We start from the raw sequence: 25,095 nt of genomic DNA on the forward strand, positions 1-25,095 counted from the left end.
GGGTTTCAAAAAGTGCAAGTCGTGCGGTTCAAAAATGTTGATCACGGATCCGCACCGAGAGTGTTTGTGGTGCCTCGGAGAAGGCCACGACATGGAGGCCTGTACGAAGTGTCAGGCGATGACTGGGAAGGCCTTGCGAGAAAGGAGAGGAAAACTACAGGTAGGTCGCAAAACCGATCGTAAAGCCTCTAGCGTCGAGTCAAGGTCCCGTGAGGAGAAATCTCCTCGACGCGAAAGGCATCGATCCAGGTCCCGAAGCGATTCCCATCGCTCGTCGTCATCGACAAAAAAATCGAAGAAACGACGCCACAGGTCTCCCTCCACCTCCACCTCCCTCAGACGAGTCTCCGAAAAGGATGAAATGCCCCACGAAACATTCGTCTCCCAAAGAGTGGGAAGCATTCAGGGTCAAAATGATGGAAGTGTTTGAGAAAGCGAAGCCGCGGTCCGCGCCTTCTTCAGAAGCCGGCTGGGAGCGTCAACGCTCCGACACTCGCGCGCCCTCGAGCCCGGGTGATCGAAAAAGGAAGGATAGGGAACCTTCCAGGATGCCGAGCGAAAAACAGTCGAGTCGACCGTTCGAGGTCACCGACGCCGTCTGAGATCCATCACACCTCGAAGGGAAAATCTTCGAAGAGCGCCTCGACGCCCTCGAAGCAAACCCCGTTGACGACCACTATGTCGTCGACGCCCTTATCGATATCGACGCCGAAGTCCTCGGTGCCAAAGGCTCCAGCAAGCCAGGGCAGCCAGAAAAAGGGAACGATAAGGTTACAAGACCTGTAATATCCTCAGAGCCCTGTAATACACCTCTTCCTCCTCCTCCCCCAGAGAAGGTTTTCAAGCCTCTCCGCAGGAAGGAGTTTTTTAAGTCCCTGACCTCAATTTTTGAGGAACAGAAGAGATCTGATGAGGAGAATGTACCTTTTGGGCTAGAATATGGCACCCCAAATGTCCCAGAATGCTTGATCTCAGAAGAAAGCAGAATGAGGGACTTGGTGGAATCATTACACAATGCAAGTGGCATTGACACATCTCCTGAAAATGACTTTGGCAGACCAGAACCAGGAGAGCATGCCAGTCCATCATACCGTCAATTAATGACGAAGGTAGTAGATTACTTAGGATGGGCTAGACCATCAGCCCAATTCATGCAGGATGATTTAACAGATATATTGGACCATGGTCCCACCGAAGACCCAGTACTACCCTTTCATGTAGCCCTCCAAAATAGGGTGGCCAAGAATTGGGAAACTCTGAATTCTATTCCTCCGGTAAATAAATCCCTCACCTCAAAATACCACCTGGCCAGTAGCGACCCCGGCTATCTGTCCAAACATCCAACTCCCGAGAGTCTGGTCATACAGGCAGCCACAGCTTCTAACAAATTTGCATACCCTTCTATCCAGACAGGGACGATAAGCGTGTGGATGGCTGGGCACGGAAGGTATTTTCAGCTGGGAGTATGGCTTTAAAATCTGCCAACTCCACATCTGCCTTGGCAACATTTTCGTACACTCTGTGGGAGTGCATCGCAATGGCGGTGGAGCACATACCAGAAGGGGAAGAAAGGGAGGGTTCCTAGCCATCGTTGGAGATGGAAAGGAAGCCATGCAGGAATCCCTTCAATCTGGATTGGGCACTGTGGATAGTGTAAGCAGGTTCATGGGCACTAGCACGGTAATGCACAGATTTGCGTGGTTACGGAACTCGGGTTTTGCACAGGATGTACAGAACCGCCTTCTGAACATGCCTTTTGACGGGTTTCACCTTTTTGGCAACAAGGCTGACGAGAGCCTTGAGAGGTTGCAGACCTCAAAAGCAGCTGCCAAATCTGTAGGAGCTGCTATTAGGCAACCTCAGCTTTTTCATGCGCAAGGACAATCGTGGAGGGGACGATCCTATCGTTACTACTCCTCATATGGAAAGGCGAGAGGTTTGGCCAGTCAAAGGGGCCAGAGAAAGGCCACTCGCGGTGGACGAGCAAAACGTGCAAAGCCAGCTCCAGCTGCAGCCTCTTTGCCATCAGCGGCTGCAACAACCGCCACAAAACCACTTTGAGGACTTGCATCACAAAACACCTGTAGGAGGCAGGCTGTCGCAGCATCTGCAAGAATGGCAAGCCATTACTTCAGATGTTTGGGCTCTAGAAATAATAGCCCAAGGCTACTGCCTTCCTTTTCTAACGCAACCTCAAAGCAATCCACCAGGGAGACACCCATTGAAGTTTTCGGACCCGCTCCTACAGCAGGAAGTTCTAACCTTGCTGGAGAAAGGTGCTATAGAACCAGTACCTGCAGCGGAGAAGAACAGGGGAAAGTACTCCCTGTATTTTTTGATCCCCATAAAGGACGGAGGACTGAGACCCATCTTGGACTTAAGAAACTTGAACAAGTTCCTCAGGAAGGACAAGTTCAAGATGGTTACCCTTTCTCAGATCCTTCAGGCCCTTCAACTTCAGGACTGGTTGGTGACATTGGACCTCCAGGATGCTTATTTTCATGTGCTGATTCATCTCAAGCACAGAAAATACCTGAGGTTCGTAGTTGGCGACTCACACTATCAGTTTCGAGTCCTGCCATTCGGATTGACCTCCGCCCGAGGGTCTTCACCAAGTTAATGGTAGTGGTGGCAGCGCACCTCAGGAGAGGGGGGATTCAGGTCTACCCCTATCTGGACGATTGGTTGATCAGGGCACGCTCTGCCGAGCAAGCCCTGGATCATCTGAAAGTCACCTGCCACTTCCTCCACAGACTGGGCTTCTCCCTAAATTTCAAGAAGTCGCAAATGACACCTTCCCAACAGCTTCAGTACATAGGAGCTGTATTAGACACATCCTTGGGAAAGAGCTCGCCTCCCAAGTCGAGGGCTCAAGACATTCTTCAGATGGTTTCCAAATTCCAAAATGCCCAAAATCTCCAGTCTTACGACTTTGTAAGGTTGCTCGGCCTCATGGCATCCTGCATCTTCCTGGTGCCAGAGGCACGCTTGAGGATGAGATCCCTTCAATGGGCTCTAAAGACTCAGTGGTCCCAGTTCTCGGGTCAAATGACGGATCTTCTCCAGATTCCGAACAAGGTTCGACAAGATCTTCTATGGTGGATTTGTACAGAGAACATCCTAAAAGGAGAACCTTTTTGGCAACCATGGCCGGAGATCACAGTAGTGACGGACACCTCACTCATGGGGTTGGGAGCTCATGCCAACGATCTGACAATCAATGGTCGTTGGTCTCCATCGGAGTCCAAACTACACATCAACCTTTTAGAGCTGATGGCAATCAGACTAGCGCTGAAGGCTTTCCTGCCATCTGTCAGGGGAAAGAATGTCCTGATAATGACGGACAACACAGTGGCCATGCATTATCTCAACAAAAGAGGAGGTATGGGGTCACTACCTCTGTGCAGAGAGGCAATGCAGCTCTGGTATTGGGCAATTCAGGCAGGAATCTCTTTAACGCCAATTCATCTAGCCGGTGGAGGAGAATATGACGGCAGATGCTCTGAGCAGGCAGAGCACGGTGTCCCACGAATGGGAACTAGCTCAGGAAGTCATTCAAGAGATCTTTGCCGTTTGGGGAACCCCTCAAGTAGACCTATTTGCAACCGGTATCAACCGAAAGTGCGAAAGGTATTGCTCAAGGGAATTTCCCCCGAGAGGAGCCCTGGGGGACGCATTTGTGGTGGAGTGGAAATTCCCACTATTTTATGTGTTCCCTCCGATTCCCGTCATTCCTCAGGTCATCAGGAGGCAGAGACGCTCCGGGAGCCGCGTGATCCTAATTGCCTCCGATTGAGCCAGGAGAACGTGTTACTCGGACCTTCTAGACATGTTCATCTGTCCTCCAGTATGTCTTCCTCAGAGAGAGAACCTTCTCTCTCAAATGGAGGGTCAGGTTCTCCATCCAGAGGTCGAAACGCTCAACCTTCATGCTTGGTATCTGAAAGGCTGAGATACAGGGATTGGAACCTTCCAGATGATGTTATGGAGGTGTTGCTTTTGGCAAAAAGGCCAGCAACAAAGTCTCTATACCGTTCCCGTTGGAAAAGGTTTTGCAACTGGTGCAGAGAAAAGAATGTCGATCCTTTTCTATGTTCTATTCCGGAAGTACTATCTTTTCTTCTGACCCTAGCACATAGAGGTCTGAATGTTGGAACAATAAAAGGTTACCTTGCGGCGCTTTCCATTTTCAAGCGCTCATCGGAATAATGCTCCTACTTCAAAATTTCTTTGATAATACTATTCTTAAAAGGACTCACTAATGTGTTTCCTCCTCACCCATTTCAAGTACCGATTTGGGGTCTCAGTGTTGTTCTAAAATTCTTAATGTGTGCTCCTTTTGAGCCTATGCACACATGTCCATTAAGATTACTAACATGGAAAACTGCCTTCTTAGTTGCTTTAACATCTGCAAGAAGAGTGAGCAAATTGCAGGCACTGTCTTCTGGGCCACCCTATACTGTGTTCCATAAGGACAGAGTTGTGTTGAGGGTTAAACCATCATTTTTACCGAAAGTAGTATCTGATTTTCATTTAAGTCAGAAAATTGTTTTACCCGCATTCTATCCTCCACCCCATTCTACGAAGGAGGAGGAAAGATTAAACAGGTTGGATCCAAAAAGAGCTTTAAGCTTTTATATCTCTAGACTTTCCAGACTTAGAGTGGACAACAAGCTGTTTATAGGTTACACAGGAAGGAAACTGGGTCAATCGGTGACAAAACAGACAATTTCACGCTGGATTGTGCTTTCCATTTCAGAATGCTACAGATTAGCACAAAAAGACCCAGCAGAAGGGTTAAGGGCTCATTCCACCATAGGCATCGCCTCTTCGACAGCCCTTCAAAGAGGTGTTCCAACAAGGTCCATTTGTGAAGCAGCAACTTGGTCTTCACTGCACACCTTTTCAAAATTCTATAGCCTGGATGCTTCCCAGTCTAAGGAACTGAGTTTTGGAAAAGCAGTGCTTTATTCCGCCATCTAAGGGCATTGAAAAATCGAACCCCTCCTCCAGAGAAATTGAACGTACTGCTTAAGATGAGGAAAACGTTGGAGGACACAATCCACTTGAAGAACAAGTTACTTACCAACTCGTAACGTTCTTTCGAATGGATGTTCCTCCAACGTATTCTTCATCGCCCTCCCAGCCTACCCCTCTGTAGATTTTTCCGGGTTATTGCCAACTCAAATCTTGCAAGGCTGATACCTGTCTGCCGGCACAATCTACACAGTACAAAATCAAAGATAAAAGGGGGAAAAACAGAACTGAGGCCAACGGGCGCCGCGCGTGCTACTTATATACCCGATGATGTCACCCTTGACAGGCCTTCGAGGGACCATCGACCCGACGACATCGACGCACGGCGCCCTCTGCCGAAAAAATTTCCGAAGAGCAGCAAAGCTGGATGGAATACATCTAAAATGAGGAATACGTTGGAGGAACATCCAATCGAAAGAACGTTACCAGTTGGTAAGTAACTTGTTAATTTATTGTAATGCGTGGGACCGATGCCTGAATTGTGTTCACCACCATCTGACCTCTTCCAGAAGATTTGAAATTTCTTCGAGGGGTTCTTGGACAATTTCCAACAAAGTGGCCACTATTTCCACAATAGAAACAAAGATTTTCCTTCCGCCTCTTCTCCTTCTTTTATTTGTTAATGGAAGTCTAAACTGTCTTTCCCTTCCAGACACCTTAACATCTCTTTTGAACAACATCAATCTTTGATCTCTCACTGCGTACCCAAGGTCTACCCTCAGAACATGACCTCCTTCGCTCTAAACATATTTCACTTAATCTAGCATCAATTTTTAACACAAGAGTAATTAACTCCTCACAAGAAGCTGGTCTCTCTACAATTGTCATCATGGCATCTTTTAATTAGTTACACAAACCTCAATAAAAGAGAGAAGATCTTTTCTCTTCAGGCCAAGCACATTTTAAAACTAATGCTCGAAACTGTGTAATATGAACTGATAAGTCCTTATTTCCTTGTTTCAATTCAAGTAGCTCACCATCTACACTCTGAGTTAAAGTACGTCTATCAAACATCTTTTTAAACTCGGCTTTAAATAACTCCTAACTCTCCAGTTCCCTGACTCCTCTTCCTACCAAAGGAACAGACCAGGCAGCCGCCTCACCAGTCAAGTATGAAATTAAAAAAGCCACCTTCGCTCTCTCATTAGGAAATGACTCGGGCCTACACATAAAATGCAATTCAAATTGCATAAGAAATGATTTAAACTTTTGTTGATCCCCTGCGAACTGCTCCGGTGGAGCCAATGGAGTTGTAACCACAGTAATCGCTGGAACTCCCCCTTCACGCTTTTCCACCCCTCTTATTCCTCCTGCAGTTACACTCTCCACTTCTGGATATAACACTGGTGTTCCCTTTCCGGATTCCAACCTGAAACACTTGGTTTTTCTGTCTCTACTCCTCCCTTATTCACCAAAACACTTAACTCCTTAAGTGTATCACTCAACTCTGTAGTCTCTTTCCTTGACTTCGACATTTCTTCCTTCATTTCTGAAAGCATTCTAGCTAATGAGCCTAAAGACACCTCTATTTCAGGCTCCATCTCTGCTCAGGCAGTTTTTTTTTAACATGGGCCTTTCATTCTATCAGGTCCCAGCGCTGAATCTCCTCCAGGAGCAGATGATTAGCCCACCTAGTCCCTCAAACCATTATAACCAACAATTAATTAAACAAACATTGCGTTGACCAGAGTGAGGGAAAAGGGGATTTGGAAAAAATAACAAACGGTCAGGATAACACTGGAGTCCTTAACTGCCTTAACAGCTTGAGACCTCGGAACTCTGGATACCTGCAAATGACATAGCAACAATTAATTTCTAAATTAGTTCTCTCTAACCATTTTCAATATAAACCTTTCCAAAACCCTTTAATTACCTGACAGTCTCAGTATATTTACTGAGAGACTCTTGAAGGAATTAATCCTTTAGTTGACTGAACCTTTCTTTGGTAGATGCTTAAACCTTTCAATCTCTTCAATTTAATCTGGATTTCTTCTGAATAGTGTATAACCTCCTGTTTATGAACACTATACTTGTATTGAATTCAGTTTATTAGCAAGCTGCCTCTTGTTTTAGGCTCATTTAATATTTGATCTCTCTATGCAACATTAAACTCATATATTTGTGAAAAGTAACTAAATCTCTTTTTCAATCCTTCTTCAGTACTTGTAAAATTGTCGAGTTATTTGAGTTACTTCTTTAATAATATATTTCTGAATGTAAGATTACTTAAACAAATTAAAGGTTGCAAAACTTTGTACATCTCCGAATGTCTCTTAGTATGCGCGCATAAGCCTCCTGAAATGCCGTGCTTTCACAGGGTTGCGCTGTTATGGTGATTGAAATTGCTACTTTCTGCTTTAAACAGTTCACTTTGAATATTGTTTTCAATTTTCACGTATGTGCTCGCGCGATCAGGAATGCACAAGTGTGTGCACACTAGCCTCCTGAAATGCCGTGCTGTCACAGGGCCGCGCTATTAAGGTGATCGAAATCGCTGCTCTCTACATTTAACAGCTGACATTGGATGCTGTTTACAATTTCAACTTACGCGTTCACGCAATCGGGAATGCACGACGCCTCACATGAAACCTTCTCAGAACGGAACAATACGTATTACGCGATGCCAGCAAGGAATTTCCTGGACACAGCGCCTTACGCGTCTGGGTCCTTTCCTCTAAAGCGCCCGGCACGCGTCTCATAAACAAACATATCTCTATTTACTAAGCTGTTCCTTTCAGAGTCGCGCGCAAGCAGGAATTTAATTGTTTTAAATGCCGGAACAAACACAATTAAAACAAATGTTCAATTGACTTCTATATTACATAGAAATGCTATTCCTTTTCTGAACGTATTTAAATTTGCTGTACAACAAACTGTCTTTGACTTTTCTTCAATATAATGAGTTTCCATAAGCGAACTTGAACTAACTTAATTGTAACATGACAACTATTCCTCACTTGTTTTGATTTTTAATATAACTTCAGTCACTTATCTGAGTTTTCTCTTCTCATGCTTTTTTTGATGAATGGACACTGGTATTCTGTGATATCTTTAGTTTTTCTTCAGACTTCTCAGGAGCTCTAAAGCGCTGTGACCATCCATGAACCGATCCTGATTAAAAGGCAGTTTAGAACCTTTCTTTAGATTCCAAACTGCATCACAACAGTCATTAACCAATCACTGCTGGCCAGGAAGCACTCCACCATCTTCAGCTGGGACAATAGTTGCTGGCTGATATAATGTTAAATTAACGAAATATCTTTTCAATGAAATTAACCTTGGCTAACCACTATTAACATTTGACAAAGTCTAACCTAATGCATTCTGTTACCCTGGGACCTGACACCACGCTGCAGCCCCACACAGAAAACGGGCCAGCGTATCAACCGCCGTTCTCCTCCAGCCCTCAGCTACTGCCAGTCTATGCTCCGTGGTTGCTCTGGACCAGACAGCATCACCAGCTCGCTCACTTTCTTGTAAAAGACCATACCTTTTATAGTTGTGGAAACAGTCAAGTGGAGTCAGGTGTGAGTTATAATTAGTAAATGCCCGACTTTATCAGTGGGACAGTTTAAGTTCTTTCTATAGTTACTTGCCATTGCTCTTCCAATGTTGTTCCTATGGGAAATATTCATTACTACCGGTCGTCTCTTCCTCGTCCCAATTCTGGTTGGAAATGGGGGGAAAAGGAGATTGAATGGGTTTGGAAATACCCTATGGAAACTGAGGGGGAGGGCTGTAAAGTGAAATGGGATTGGAAATTAGATCGAGTTCCTTTTTATTTCTTTAGGGAGTGGACATTGAATGTGGGAAAACCTTTTGAATTTATCTTTACTTGATGGAATGGTGGCCCCCTTCTTTATGCCTGCGGATTGAATATACAAACAGGGTTCTTCAAGCTATCCCTGGCAACCTGGTGTCGTGATCTCTGCTTCCAAAAGGTCAGGGTTTTCCCAACTCCCTTGGAAGCAGATCCATAACCCAGGTTCCGAGTGCCAACCAGTCCCAATTGGGACCTTTTGGACCCAGTCCTGGCGCCAGTGGCACCAGGCTCATAAATATGCCCAGTCCCAGCGCTGGAAGCGCCGGGCTCATAATGCTTGGGTGGACTTACCTGCAGCAGACCATGCTGCTTACTTGCCTGCCAGTTGAGCCTCTGATCCTCTTCTGTTTGGAACTACTTTTCCTGTTGGGTGGGGCAGGAGCCACTCCCTAGGTTCAGAACACTGGCACTCTTCTGGAAAGCAGGAACTCTTTTCTTACCTAGGCGTGGCTGTGGAAGGAGACACCTAAGCACTACTGGAGGCTATTTAAACCACACCCGATGGATGAATCTTGCTTTGCGTTATTCTGCATCCTCTGCAGCAGAACGCTCATCGTGTCTTCTGCATCTGATCCTGGGCCTAAGGAAAAAGGCTTACCATCCTGAATCCAGTCTTCAGCAACACCTATAAAGACAAGAAAGAACAGGTGTCATGATCTCTGCTTCCAAAAGGTCAGGGTTTTCCCAACTCCCTTGGAAGCAGATCCATAACCCAGGTTCCGAGTGCCAACCAGTCCCAATTGGGACCTTTTGGACCCAGTCCTGGCGCCAGTGGCACCAGGCTCATAAATATGCCCAGTCCCAGCGCTGGAAGCGCCGGGCTCATAATGCTTGGGTGGACTTACCTTCAGCAGACCATGCTGCTTACTTGCCTGCCAGTTGAGCCTCTGATCCTCTTCTGTTTGGAACTACTTTTCCTGTTGGGTGGGGCTGGAGCCACTCCCTAGATTCAGAACACTGGAACTCTTCTGGAAGGCAGGAACTCTTTTCTTACCAGGAACTCTTTTCTTACTTAGGCGTGGCTGTGGAAGGAGACACCTAAGCACTACAGGAGGCTATTTAAACCACACCCGGTGGATGAATCTTGCTTTGCGTTATTCTGCAACCTCTGCAGCAGAACACTCATCGTGTCTTCTGCATCCGGTCCTGGGCCTAAGGAAAAAGGCTTACCATCCTGAATCCAGTCTTCAGCAACACCTATAAAGACAAGAAAGAACAGGTTAGCATTCCGGCATCTGAAAGGCAAAGGCTTACCATCCTGAATCCAGTCTTCAGCAACACCTATAAAGACAAGAAAGAACAGGTTAGCATTCCGGCATCTGAAAGGCAAAAGGCTTACCTACTCTTCGTGCGCTCCGGAGGTCTTCACACTGCATTCCGGCATCTGAAAGACAAAACAAGGTGCGTTTAAAGACATTGGGGAACTTTAATACTCACGTGCCATTACTCCTTTCCACATCTAATCCAGTGGGTATTCCGGCACCCTGCAGCCGCTCCGAACTCGTACCTGCAAAATAAAAAGACAGTTAGAGCGCATAGTGAAGCAGGCAACAAGCGCTTACTTACGTGCTTCCAGGCGCTTCTATTCATCACACGGGCTCCATCTTCAACTCACTTCAGCCCGTCATCCGCCATCGCCGGAACCCTGCAAAACAAGAGACATCATTACTAAAGACTTTAAAGACATTTGAATGACTCGAAACTTACCGTTCGTGCAGTAAACGACGGACAGCAGTCCTCTGAAGTCAAGAGGCCTGCGCTACCTATCCAGTGAAGAAACTGGTTACAGCACCCTGCCCCGAGGCAGATGGAGAGCTCGGCATTCACTTACCTAAGGTGAGAGCGTTAATCTTTGGGGGTCTACAGGAGAGGAGAAGAGGAAAGAGATAGGGACACCCCAATAACCCCAGTTCATTAACCCCATATTTTCTATCTGCAGACATCTTACTCTACACGTCAGGCATACAGTGCACAGAGGTCCAGCCCAAAGATAACCCGGGTGCTACACATCACCTTTGAAGATACGGTAGTCGCCCAGTCAAGACCGGCGCCTCTGCGAGAATGAGGTGAGCGTTACAACAGGTTAGCATTACGGTCTTCAGTGACAGCTCTTCACTTACCTGGTCCATCGGCTGTCACCAACGCCTCGCGCTGCATTCCGACATCTGAAAGACAAAGGCTTACCTACTCTTCGTGCGCTCCGGAGGTCTTCACACTGCATTCCGGAATCTGAAAGACAAAAGCTTACCAACTCTTCGCACGCTCCGGAGGCCTTCGGCGCTGCATCCCGCATCTGAAAGACAAAACAAGGTGCGTTTAAAGACATTGGGGAACTTTAATACTCACGTGCCATTACTCCTTTCCACATCTAACCCAGTGGGTATTCCGGCACCCTGCAGCCGCTCCGAACTTGTACCTGCAAAATAAAACGACAGTTAGAGCGCATCGTGAAGCAGGCAACAAGCGCTTACTTACGTGCTTCCAGGCGCTTCTATTCATCACACGGGCTCCATCTTCAACTCACTTCAGCCCGTCATCCACCATCGCCGGAACCCTGCAAAACAAGAGACATCATTACTAAAGACTTTAAAGACATTATAATTACTCGAAACTTACCGTTCGTGCAGTAAACGACGGACAGCAGTCCTCTGAAGTCAAGAGGCCTGCTCCCCTTATCCAGTGAAGAAACTGGTTACAGCACCCTGCCCCGAGGCAGATGGAGAGCACGGCGTTCACTTACCTAAGGTGAGAGCGTTAACCTTCGGGGTTCTACAGGAGAAGAGAAAGGGAAGAAGAGAGAGACATTCAATAACCCAGTTCATTAATCCCATATTTTCTATCTGCAGACATCTTACCCTTCGAGTCAAACATACAGTGCACAGAGGTCCAGCCCAAAGAGCCAGCCGTGTGTTACACATCACCTTTGAAGATACGGTATACGCCCAGTCAAGACCGGCACCTCTACGGGAATCAGGTGAGCGTTACACCTGGACAAGTAGATCATGAATGGGTCTCAAAACAAGAACTTTGTCCTTGTTTCATTAGGGTCTTCTTTCTTCTCTCTCTTAGAAAACTGACTCCTTTCTTTTTCCCTCTTGGGTTATGAATGATGGAACTGGAATCAAAGGCCCTGACACCTGAATACGAGTGGCGGGAGCCAACATATCCCATGAAAGCATCCAGGACTTTCTCTTCCCCCTCTATTGTCCCATCAGAATACCACATCTCACCTGGGCTATTCCACCTAAGTCCACTGCGGGATCCCCTACCCAGATGATCCTTCCTCGCTCATCCACCCACAGGGTTGGGATCCAAATGTGATGGCCCTCCCCAGGCCACCTGATAAGATGATTCTTGGGGTCTGAATGGGGGAATACCCCTAGTTCTCTCACAGTGTGCTGTAAATTAAGCATGTTTTCTATTCTCTTCGATTAGAGGCCTGTGAAGAAGAGCAGCATAAAGACTCCGACATCTACACAAACAAATGATGTTGCTTGCCAAACCATTTTCACTTTGGAGCAGCTACATTTTGAGGCTCAGCATGGTCCTCGAAAGATTGTGTTGTGATGCAGATGTCCAGTGGGCGGAAATTTAAATTGACTGTCAGCATTGCCTCATGGAAAGTAATCCTGGATCATTGTTATAGCACACGATGTTACCCAGAAGAAACAGACAACACGGAAGATGCTTTCAGAATGGCTCACACAATCCACACCCTCTGAATAAATGCTATCTAAGAAACAGAAAATGTTAAGCTGTTTCCCCAATGCATGCGGACAAATCGGAAATATTATACACAGAAATAACCAAAGCATCTTCGCTACTGATTGACGATTGTGCTTGTGATGTGGACTTTACTCTTCCTAGTGTTGAGGACTTTTTCCACCACCATGGAATCGCAAACCACCATACTCCTGGACAATTGGCTATTAAAGGAACCAACACGCATTGTTTTCGACTGCTGCCTGATAGAGATTATGAATATGATTAAATGTGATCATAAATTGCATAGGAGGATTTGTGGCTAGCCATTGATTAAGTTTACTCATGTAGTCAAAGGCACCAATCTGAAGAGCAAGGGTAGCTGTGTACACCAACGTACTTCCGTTTCATGGTCTGCTCAACCTACACATGGTCATGCAAGTATCTGAATGTACATCGTGTGTTGCCATGGAAAAATATGGTTTCATTTAATACATTCAACTTCAACAGGCTATCAGGTCTATTTGCATTCCTCTGGATTTCAGAAGTTGAATGTATTAAATGAAGCCATATTTTTCCATGACAGGTGTGTTTCAATAGCCAAGGCCATGCGAGAGCAGTTCCCAGACATAAAGCATCAATATGATGTATTGCACGTCACAAAATCAAATTCCCAAATTTTTTCAGCTGCTGGTAAAAAAAAAGGCTCACAAAATATTTTCTATCAGCAACCATCTTTGGTGGAGCTCAAAAACTAGTGATGGATCTGTAGACATTCTGCTTGAAAAATGGCGCTTGTTGATGCACCATTGTTCTAAAACACACTCTTGGACAGAAAACAAACGTTTCCACGAATGTGCAAATGGACCATTGAGCAGGAGCATAAGGAAATGTGGCTGGTTCCAGGCTCACCTCCTCACACAGCACTTGAGAAGATTGTGTATGACAAAATACTTTCAAGAGACATCAGGGCACTCTCCGAGTTCAGCCACACTGGAGATTCTGAGGTGTTCCATAATATGTGCCTAAAGTACAGGCCTAAAAGGTTGCATTTTTGGCATAGATGGTATGGAGGCCAGAACAAGACTGGCTATACTTGCACACAACAAGACAATTGGAAGGGCACAAGCAAAAACTGCAAGAATTTTCGGGATGCCTCGTTACAACAACAGAGTTTACCAAAAGAAGCAAACGGTGGGTGTCAAAGCCAATCATCCAGCAGATGGATTTTGAATTTTTGAAAGATCTGACATTGAATGTGCTGACCGTGCAAACGCATGGAGTGGCTCCAGATTTTGTTTCCAGGGCCCAGTCTGTGCCACAGAACAGCACAAAAGATGTTTGCCCTCCCAAACCTGAACTTGTTGAAAGGTTGACTTCAAGATTCAAATGATGTGTGGCGCTCTTCACAATGTTTACCAAAGCCAGTAACAAGCTTTTGTACAGTATTTGAAATCTGTTTTCATTGTACAATAAATGGAAAACAGAATTGGAGCAGCAGACATACAGAAAGTCAATGGCTCCAGAGCTCTGATCCTCTCCAGGCTGGACTACTGCAACAGCCTCTTCCTCAATCTGCCTAAATCGTCCCTTTGCCCCCTTCAACTAATCCAGAATAGGACTGCGAGACTTATACTTGGCTTCAAGTCCAGGGAACGTATCTCACCAGCCCAAAAATACCTCCGCTGGCTCCTGGTGGCTGCAAGGGTCAAGTTCAAGACCTTCTGCATCCTCCACAGGGCGTTCTGGGGCGAGGGACCTCGCTATATCTGACTCTTTCCCTGAATACCTACCTCTTAGAGACCTTTGGTCATCTAGCTGCAATTCTCTGCAGATCAGACTGTATTCCAAGCAGAGAGTTTGGGGTAGATCGGTTTCCAAGGCAGGAGCATTCCTCTGTAAATTCATCCCTGCCCCGTTCAGGCTTCTGTTTGATCCCCTTAAGTTCCAGAAGATTCTCAAGACCCAACATTTCTCTTCTTCATTGCCCCCACTTATGCCCCCTCTGTTGCACTGACTGGCTGCCTGGTCCCTTCTGAGCTCCACAGGGCACAAGGCCCTCCACGTCCAGTATACCCTAGCACCCTGTCGTCCTGCCCCCCCACAACCTGCACTTGCCCTATTGGGCCCCTTTCCCCTGGCAAGCCTCGCGGGGTGCGCATCCCTACCAAGCCTGCTCCACCCCCGTCCTTGCTCTTCCCATTTGGTCCTCACTTACTGCTTCAGCTGGCACTTGTCCACCTGGCCTCCCCTTAACACTTGCCTAGCCCTATTGACCCTCTTCTTCTCCTCGTCATCCTCCCCCCTGCACTTGTATACCTCCTCTTACCCCGCACCTCCCTCCCACCATAGCATTTTCCCTTCTGCCCCAACCTACACTTCCCTATTCCTTCCCGTCTGCACTTCTTGTTCCTGCTCTTGGATGATCTGAATGACACAAGGCCTAGTAGGACCGTTATTCTTTCTTTTCTTCCCTGCTCCCCCCCACCCCTTTTGTCTTGTGGCGCCTTGAAACGCCATTTTTTTGTATAGGCGCTTTGCAAATAACCAATAAATAAATGAAGTCTAAACTCGCTGGAAAGTAAGAATCATGATAAGCGGCTGCAGATAGCAGTAGACCAAAGGTTTATGTGCCACAGTGTTAGCCAACATTGAAATAACGAGTGAAGGACTATGTCTTGCCAATGTGCACTCTGTGTCCATTGGACATTTACATCTTACGGTGGAGGACAACCAGGCTCGCATGCATCAATGCAGAAATCAATATGATTGCTGGAATAGATAGGCACAGAAATGAGTAAGCCTTTCAAAACTGCACTCATTCGAGGCATGCTGGAATTTAAGTGATGTAAACTTTGTTTTTTTTTTATTGTTGCTCATTGCACGTGTTACCCAGGCTGCAACAGTCCACCCAGCCTGGTGTGAAATCTCCCCCCCGCCCCCTTTCCCGGTCCATCCGTGCCATATCTATATGTTAACCCACCACTTTTGTATTCAAATTCTGTTTATTTAATAAAAGAAGTGGGCCACTTTGGCCGAAAAATCTTCCCTACACTAGTTTTTCTTTTCAGGCATTGTCCTATTGGAGTATAGGGAAATCTGAGCCTGTCTGTAGCTCGCCTTGGGTCATCTTTGAAAGAATACGTAAACCTTGTGGGACCAGGCGCATTGATAACGTTCAAATGGAAGTAAATATTTTCATATATGGGATACTTGAAATATTTGTTGTTTTTCGCTGTGCCGCATGGCATTAATATTGTTCAATTTTGTGGTATGTGTTCCCAAAATGAAACTCCATCCAACACGCTGTGAACACTGGATGCAGGGTTGCATTGTTATGTGTCCTTGAATCCACAGCACTAACAATTTGAAGGCCAAAATCACTATATTGAAAGCTTGCGTAGGAATGTTACGTTTCTGTTACTGAGATCTGTTTTTTTGAAGCGATTGGTCATCCATCACACAGGGAGAATGTAAAGACAAGGCACAATGGGCCTCATTATGAGTGTGCCGGTCGCGTTAACAACGGTGCCGGTAAGGTACCAGCACCGTTGTTACCGGACTGGCACACTCCGAGTTCTGCAGGCACGTAGCCGTCCCGGCCACCAGGTCTGACCTGGTGGCCAGAACGGCACCCGCTTGCATACTTTGAAGGAAGCACCAGCACCGTTTTTAACGGTGCTTCCGTCCCCCCCAAATGGGAATGGGGAGTTACTTTTTCCGGCGCATGACCGCACGGACTGCCAGGGCTGTAATGCCCCGGTGATTCCCCATTGGCAGGTGCCGGAAACAAAACATGACTGCGGTGGCAGCCGTGCCATGTTTACCGGCACATCTAGCGCCGGGGTCATAATGAGGCCCAATGTAAGCAAAGTTTGGAATAATATTTATGCAAGTGAGGATGGCAAGTGTGCTGTATGCTATATAATTTACGTTGTGATGGATGAATATTCCATTTGCCGCAAATGGTAATTGTACGTGTTCATTAACTTAAATTAATTGTTAACATAAATATGTACTGTGTATATACAATTATAAATTGGGTACTGAAATATATTTTTGCATTCTGGATTTTACATCGTTATATTATACCGATGTGAGACTGTCATGGGTACAGTCTACCAGTGGACGGCTTCTTGAACCGAAACTGGACAATAATCATTATCTGGGATGATCACCGGACACCAATTTGTTCTTTTGCAGTAATAAGGAACAACATGGCAGCCCATAGGTTATGAAAACGTGCAGATCTGAAAGTGTTGCATTTGAAATTTAAACCAGTCATTTCTTCTCTGTAATGGAACGCCATATGCGTCGATCAGAAATCCGCGATGGAACATAATAACTTTCTGCGAAAAATGCAAAGGCTGGGATTAATAGATCGATGAACAAAATCAACATTATAATATCACTGTTCACAGTTAAACAAAAAAATGTGAACCATGTGATGCTTGCTAGCTATAACCTCTATTGGGAAAAGTTACCCATGTTTTCGTGGACTAAAACCTCTTTTCATGCGGTATGTCAAAATTAAAAGTACTTTTTACGCTCCCAACTGTTGCGGTTTTCTTCAGAATAAACAGTTTTGATAATTTTTGTGAGAAAAAAACCTAAGGTTTTGCATCTGTTTGCAGATATGCGTGTTTATGTTCCTGGGTCTGCATTAGGTAATGTTATGACGTTGGTGAGGACAGGGTACGTTTGGCTACGCTGTCCACTAACGCCATTAAAGTAGGTGGAGCTCATGGCGAGCATCTAGTGATGTCACCTTGAGGGGCGGGTGATGTGAATTAGTGCCGAGTTGGCACTTGAAGTTAGGGCGATGGTTCAACGGATAATATTAGCACAAGATGGCAGTACCCGACCCATCGTTTTTGCATGTGTTAAAGTGAGAAAAACTCTGGTAAATTGCATTGGAGATTTTTTAACAACGATCGATGTATGCTCTAAAATACATGCACGATCGATTGGGACAATAACATTTCTGACCGAAGTACCCCTTTAAACTGATTAGTATAGGCTCCCCGTTAGAAAAACCTCTTTATTCCCTCTTCAATGGTGGAGATCAATGACAGTAACTCCTCAATGTTGACCTTTGTCACCAGTGAGACCGAGGCCGATGAAGGAACTAAGACCTGTATGAGCTTGGATGAAGGACAGCATTGAGACCACCTCATCCATGGATTCCTCCATCTAAGTCATCTCTCAACACTGCGGGTGTCCTTAGCTGTATTAGCATTTACAGAGAATACTAAACCATGACTGGCGACTGATAGCAATCTAGCGATAAAGATTTCAGCACAAGAGGAGAAGACACTGAGGTTGATCTAACCCTATGATGCATTTAGGGGATTTTCTCCAAATCTCAGCAGGATAGGAACTTAATACCTGATGTTCTTACCGGATTTGGGTTGTTTGACTGAGGTAAAGATTGCAGCGGAATTTCCTGTATTCATTTTTCACCACAAATACATTCTTACCTCGGTCCCATGTTCTCCCCCGCCAAACCGCCACTACACCCACAAATCCCCCCCCCCCTACAGACCTTTTCTCCATCTGCCGCCTCTCCTGTACCCTGCAGGGTCCCTTCTTTCTTTTTTATTCTTTTTTTTCTTTTTGGGTCCCCTGCTTCCAATGTCGACTAAGCGGGGAACATCCCTGCAACCCCGAAGCCGAAAATTACTGAACATGGGAAGCGGTGGACTCCCCTGCAACCCCCGCTCTTTATGTTTGGTATCTTTGCCTTCGAACTAATGGTGGTGACTGAATTTGTTCAAATCTACCATTGGATCACATTTCTACAAACAATTTGGGAGAAACGGCTCTTACCAGAGTTCACTTCTGTCACTGAAAGGAACTGATCATGCAGAAACTGTGTGGAGCCAAGCTCATCCATTTTTAATAATCCCAGTTACAAATATTTCAGGTATGCAGGGAGTTACAACTTGGTTGTGGGTTCAAAGATCATCTACCATTCGGTTTTCCAAAGTTGATTTTTACATATAACGGCTGGTAGTGGCCACAAGAATAAAGGCAGAAACGATCTTGCGACTTTGTCCGGTAGAAGAAGGTCAAAAGGTCCTGAGGTTGTGTAGTAGGTCAGAAGCAGGATTCAGACACAAAGTTAACATTTTGGTTATAAAATACCCTTCCCTAGCTCTAAAGAGAAATCCCTACATAAAGTAAAGATAATTGGGTGCATGTCGCCAGGATGAATGTCCAACCAAAATAATTGTCTTCTATCTCAAAAATCCTCTTCTGTCCCTATCAATAAACGAAAGAAAAAACTAGGAAAGAAAGATCAGGATGATGACTCCCTTCTCCTGAAATAGTGCACTATAACTATGTGACAAGTAACTAGACAATAACTGATTTAGCAGGTTCCACCCGTGGTGACGGTCTGTTACACTGGTGGAAATTCAACATAAGCAATACTCTTCTGTTCTTGGGCCTCCTTTCAGGCTTGACTATATTCTGTTGCTTTAGTTTCTGATTCGACAGCCAGGAGGATGGCCTCCTTCTGCTGGTACAACGTAGACTTTGAGTTGTAGCTCCTTCCAAACTCCTTTTACTCCTTATACTCCTCCTTTGCCTGGCTTAGACCCGCTGAGGGGACTTAATTACTTCATTTTTGTTTACTTGAATATCTCTCAAACAAGCACTGAGGTTTGCCAGGCCACTAGGACTAGAAAGATTATCCCAGAGGTTTCCTAGATTTATAATGTTTCTCTTTCTATCTCTGCGACAAGGTAGAATGATTCCATGTACGCACTCCCCTTTTCATAGCTTTGACTGAACTACTGGGATGATTCAGATTGCTTTGGATGCTGCTTTTGGCTGGCCCCACTGTGTCTGTGTTCCCCGTTACCTGTTGTTGTAGCTGGACACGTCACTGGTTCTTCCAAGGGCAGTGGATCACTGTGCCAGCCCGTGGGGCTGCTTCCCTCACTCTTTCTCGTCCCGCAGCGAATCAGTGGGCCCCAATGCAGTTCACATGAATCAGTGCCATTCTCGGACAAGCCATTTCACCACCACGAGGTCGCACCACCGTCTTCCAACTTCAATCTTCCTGGTAAGCCCCTAGCTCAGTCAAACTGCAGCTGACCCCCTCGGTTTACTGCTGGCATCCTCAGCGATACTGATCAGCTTTGCCAGCATTCCATCCTCTCGCCCATTTGGAAACGCCCGGGCTCTCCGGGCTTCACCCCTGGTGCTTCTCTCTTCAGGTAGTCCTTCATCTCTTGGTGTACAAATTGGCTGGGTCATCCCCAGCGTATGAACACAGTCCTTCCCTTGTTTCCTTTGATCCATCTTCATCCTTCCTAGTGGCCACCTCGTCTCAGAACTCAGTGGATGAACATTCAATATGTTTCTGTGAGTGCTCTTCCTCATCTCAACAGCCTGAGGAAAGACTTGTAAATGCCCTATAGTTTTACTGATTTTACCGTGCTTAACCTGTGAGTAGCTATAGGTTGAAGGATTACCATGCATAACAGTAGGGCTTTTATATGGGTTTGTAACACTTTCAGGAGGTCTTAGAATCTCATGGGTGAGATGGTAAGGGAGTTCATTAACGGACAGGGAGTCCCTAGCCCCAGAAGTGGAGTCTCTCCCTCTGGTGCTGGGTGGTCCTGCTTTTTACCACCCTAGGGGGATTATTGGGTAGCGGTTTCACTTCCCTAGCTTCACAGGGAAGGGCTCCCCTCTGGGGAGAAGTGATGAGATCCTGTGAATCATCACAGTTGACAGAGCCCGAACAAAACAGATGCAATCCAGACACCACTTAGAAGCTAGAAGACAATATTCACATGGATCTGAGGGTTTATAAGTACTCCGTGGGTTGATTCATACTGTTCATACAAATTCCCACGAAGTGACTTGATTTTTGTTAATACTTGTTCTCGACGAGTAAGACTTACTGGGAAATCCACCCTTTCTTTGGGACAGATCAGTCATGGTCTCAACCTACTCACCAGTTTATCCAACAGAATTTCTCCTCTACAGCTACTTCCAGTTGCTAGCTTCCTTTGCCTCCTGGTACCACTAGTCACAAGTATCTTTTACCTTAAAATGATGTCTTATGCTGTGCCTGAATTCCCCCTTTGGTCACCTGCCATTATATTGGTCTGCTCATGCACAGTCGGTCTCCTCACCCACTAATGGTCAGGAGGGGGTTGCACTCCCCTTTTCAAGATCACATCCATGCATGGCGCTCTTAGTTTCCTATGCAACTCTGTTGTACACCGGATGGGTATTTTGAGGAATATTATGTGATCTCACTCCTATGTGGGGAAAGTTGAAGTGAAGTGGTTAACAAATAAATAATGGTGCCTCATTACGAGTTTTATGGTAAAACGGTGGTAAAACTGCCAACTTACTGCCAAAGTCAATTACTTCCACTCGGTCCTTTGGACTTGCCACAGGATTATAAGTAGCAGCACAGTGGTGTTACTCCCAACATTTATAGTTCATAGGACTCCCTTGGGATTTTATTTTTGTTTTACAGCAAGAGGTAAGATTGCATTGTAAATCTGATAGTATTTGGCAATAAAGTTGAGAATCTACCTCCATCACTTCACTGGAGGTAGATTCTCTACCTTTTGGCCAAAACGCGTAGTACGGCGGTGCATTAATGTGGCAGTAAAGTAGCAGTAATGGAATTACCACGACTTTATCACCACTTTTTGCCTCATGGCTGTACTTGTAATGAGGCCCAATATGTTTTACTTGTTATCTGGGTTTGTTATGGTTTCACAGGTGATGATTGAACACACTGAATGTGCCAGAACACTTTTTTTTGTGATGGACATATGCACATCTGTTAGGGTTTCTCCCTGGGAAGCTGTCAACCCTCAAAATAGTCTCCCTGAATGTTCGGAGTATAATTTCCCGATTGAAATGGTGAGCCATTTTACAAAATATTCACAATAACAAGGAGGTTATAGTGTTCATACCGGAGACTCATTTTTCCTCAGATCATTTCGATCTCCTTTCTAAATTGTATCTTTACCAGTTTTTTTGCATCAGCTGGGGAAAAGAAATATAGAGGCTCCATTTTGATGTCAAAAGATCAACAACCATTGATGGGGTGGTTTTAGCAAGTGAAAGCTCTCAAGGTGCAAATGGGTGACAAAACCTACACATTGTTATCCATCTATAGCCCCAGCAATCACAAGGATCGTTTTTATGGGGATTTTCTTAGAAACCTTGCAATCAGCAGGAAGATAATTTCTCTTGCAACTGCATATAAAAAAGCCAAATTAAAAGTGGGAGGCACTAGCGCATACACTCACTGATCCTGAATCACAACATAAATACATAGGGTCACTAAAAATAGAAAGACAACTGGAACAGCAAGAACTAAATTAATTACCTTAGATTCTTACACCATATGCTTAAAACCAAACAATATTATCACTTCCATTCATAAAAAGCAAATGGATTACTTACTTACAAAATCAAGATGCTTCAGGCTCGTAACATTATTCCAGCCCTGGAAGATGACACATATAGGCTATAAAAGGGAGAGCAATATAAAAAGCTTAATTTTTTACTAATTATCTTTCCTCCCCTCCCTCTTAACTAAGCAACTACTTTTGCAGGAAGACCAATAAATACACTTGCGAGATATGGCACTCCCAGAAATTCAACGTGAGAATTATGACTTTCTCTTTCGGCAGATATTTTGAGGAAATTGCTGGATCCATTCATTCTCTTCCTTCTCGTAAACGCCGGGCCCAGGTGGGCTCTGCATTCTTTTATCAAGTGATTTGGTACCTCAGTTAGTACGACTGTTCAACAACCTATTAAAACAAGCCCAGTAATGGGGAACTCATCCCTTTTACCCATCTTGAATCCAGACAAAAATGCCAATTGTTGTACTCTGTATCACCCCATTGCAGTCGAAAATTATGGCACTCCGATGTACTCAAGTCCTTGCTAATTAATTAGCCCCAGTACTTCCTAGTCTTATAGACCTCAATTCTACAGGATTTATAATGGGTAGACACCCCCACTGCAACATTTGGAAAATATTAAATGTCATTGACATTGCCTAACATGAGAACATACCACTAGTCTTTCTTTCAGTCAATGCTGAAAAAGCATTTGTCCAATTGGACAGGGAATTCTTAAAACAAGTTTATATTAGATTTGCATTCGGTCTCAGATTAATGAACTTTCATGCAGTTAATTTTGAATGCCTGCTTGCTAAGATCAAAATGAACAAACTGGTTTTAGAACACACTCCTAGGTCAAGAGGGCCATGCAGGGATGACACTTATCCCACTTATTATTTGCCTTACACTTGGAGCTCCTTTCTCATAAAGTGAGGTCAGATAGAGATATCTTGGTGCTAAAGATAGAAGGAATTCCCCGTAACGTAGCTTTCTTGGTAAACAATCCAATTATTTAGCTATAAAATCCTGACTCCGCACCCTTGCTCCCTCATGGATGAGTTCAAATGCTTTGAGGGGGTTTTGGGATACAAATGAATTATCTCTGGCCCGCCAGATACTTAGAAACCTTTACAAAACCGATTCAGATTAATATGGGTGAACTCTTATTAAAACTTACAGACTAGGGTATACATTTTTCGAAATCATTCTTATTGTTTTATACAGATAATATTCCAAGACTGTTGCCAGATTTGTCCCATTCTTTGATTTAGTGGAAATCCTTGGGAAGATCATGGATGGGTTGAATTGTGGCAGTGAAAAGGAATGGCTCCCCAAAAGTTGTATACATGTTTGTTGCTTTCCCGATCCCGTTCTAAGATTTGTCCTTTTGTAATTTGCAAGTAGACTCGTCCGCTTAATTTAGGGGCGGAAAACCAAGGATTGCCTCAAAGACTCTTATGGCAAGTTGAATGAATGGACTGTTGGCACTTCCTGATCTTCTAAAATATCAAGAGGCTGTTCCAATTAAATACGTTTTCGGTGGGGTGGGCCGTTTCTAACAAAAATGATGTAGCTTGGCGCACGCTTACTGTCCAGTCCCTTTGGACTTTCTTCTATGGAGCTACCAAAAAGCTTGTCCTAAAACATGGTTTTATGACCAGTTCTTTGTATATAGTCCTTAGATGGAATTGAAGGGGGTTTATGTTGTCATAGGTCAGTTGAACTCCTATGGCAAACTAAAATCCCTAGATGAACATATCACAAACTATTCCCTTCACAAAGTAGTAGAATTCAGATAACTGCAGTTAAAGCTTTGGGCGCACAACCTAAAATACTTAGCCAGACAGGACCTTACTGGACAGGAACACACATTGCGTAGTTGGGGTTCACGCAGGATTACAAAGTTCTACAAATTCCTGGAAATGTCCTTCAAGGATACTTATATGAATCAATGGGAGACAGTTGTACAAATGACGCTAGACAAGGTCTCTTGGTACAACATTTTGGGTAGGACTGCTAAAATCTCCATTTGCATCCAGGCCAAAGAAAATGCATACACATGTACGATGCATTGGTATCTTACACTGATAGGTTTACTCAAAACATTTTGCTACAACGATTCCTTTCCATTGGGGATGTGTGCTGGGCCAGCTTACGCACCTTCATCTCTGTTGGAGAGGCTACAGGGAGCAGCTTTTTTGGTGCAAATTCCTCATATGCAATAAACCGATTGACTAACTTGAATTACCTTCGCACCCCAGAGTGGTTTTCCTGGATGATTTAGATCATGGTAACATTTGTAAAGGGTCAGGCATGCACACCAGACTAGGTACACATTTTGCTAGCAGCTCAGCAAACAATAGCCCAACAATGAAAAACATGCAACTGCCCCGATCCAAATTAGATGGGTCTTAGTGTGACATTTTATAGCAATAGATAATCCTACTGATGATTGACCGGGGGATCCCAGTACATTTATTTCAACTTCGGTGATTTATATCCAGTTTGCATACGATTGCAATGATCAAGCTATGGTACATACAATAAATGGACCTGAGCTATTGAAATCACTTATATTATTGTACCCTTATTATGGAATTCTCAACTCACAGTAGGATGGTTGGTCTTCTTTGGAGTGGGGATCATGGAAAACGTTGACGACTGACTGACTAATTTGACCTCAGTATCTGTATGTATTCCACATTTGCTTGTATACCATTACCTGACTATACAGTTGTTCATCATGCAAATGTCCTAATATATTACTTGTGAACCTTTTGATTAAAATACAAAATTTAATTGGAAAAAGATTATCTATATTTAAAGTATATGACTCATTAAAAGACTCAATATTGTAAAAGAAGTTATAAGTTAACTCTTAAGTGTACTGCTCCAGGATTAATGTCTTTTTACAGATTCACAAACATTCTCCCTACTCCCCAAGGAGGCTGCAGTTATAGGGTATGCAGTGAATAATGCATGTCACGAATCTGAAGGAAAGCTGTGGGTTTGGAATAAAGATGATCAGCACTGCTTTATCATAGAGAGGCAAGCGGCATTGCTTAAGTGCAGCCAATACAGAAATTATCTGAGGAATATAATGTTCTTTTTATATTAACGTAGAGCCTTCAAGTT

General features: G+C 44.6%; 1 protein-coding gene across 3 annotated transcripts in view; it reads left to right on the forward strand.

Moving 5' to 3' along the window:
- Positions 1-25,095, forward strand: part of CFAP70 (cilia and flagella associated protein 70) — a 1,359,754-nt gene that overhangs the window by 348,447 nt on the left and 986,212 nt on the right. The gene's annotated exons all lie outside the window — the stretch shown is intronic.

This window comes from Ambystoma mexicanum, chromosome 5p (genome assembly GCF_040938575.1).
Source record: "Ambystoma mexicanum isolate Mex_15411 chromosome 5p, UKY_AmexF1_1, whole genome shotgun sequence".
Taxonomy (NCBI): domain Eukaryota; kingdom Metazoa; phylum Chordata; class Amphibia; order Caudata; family Ambystomatidae; genus Ambystoma; species Ambystoma mexicanum.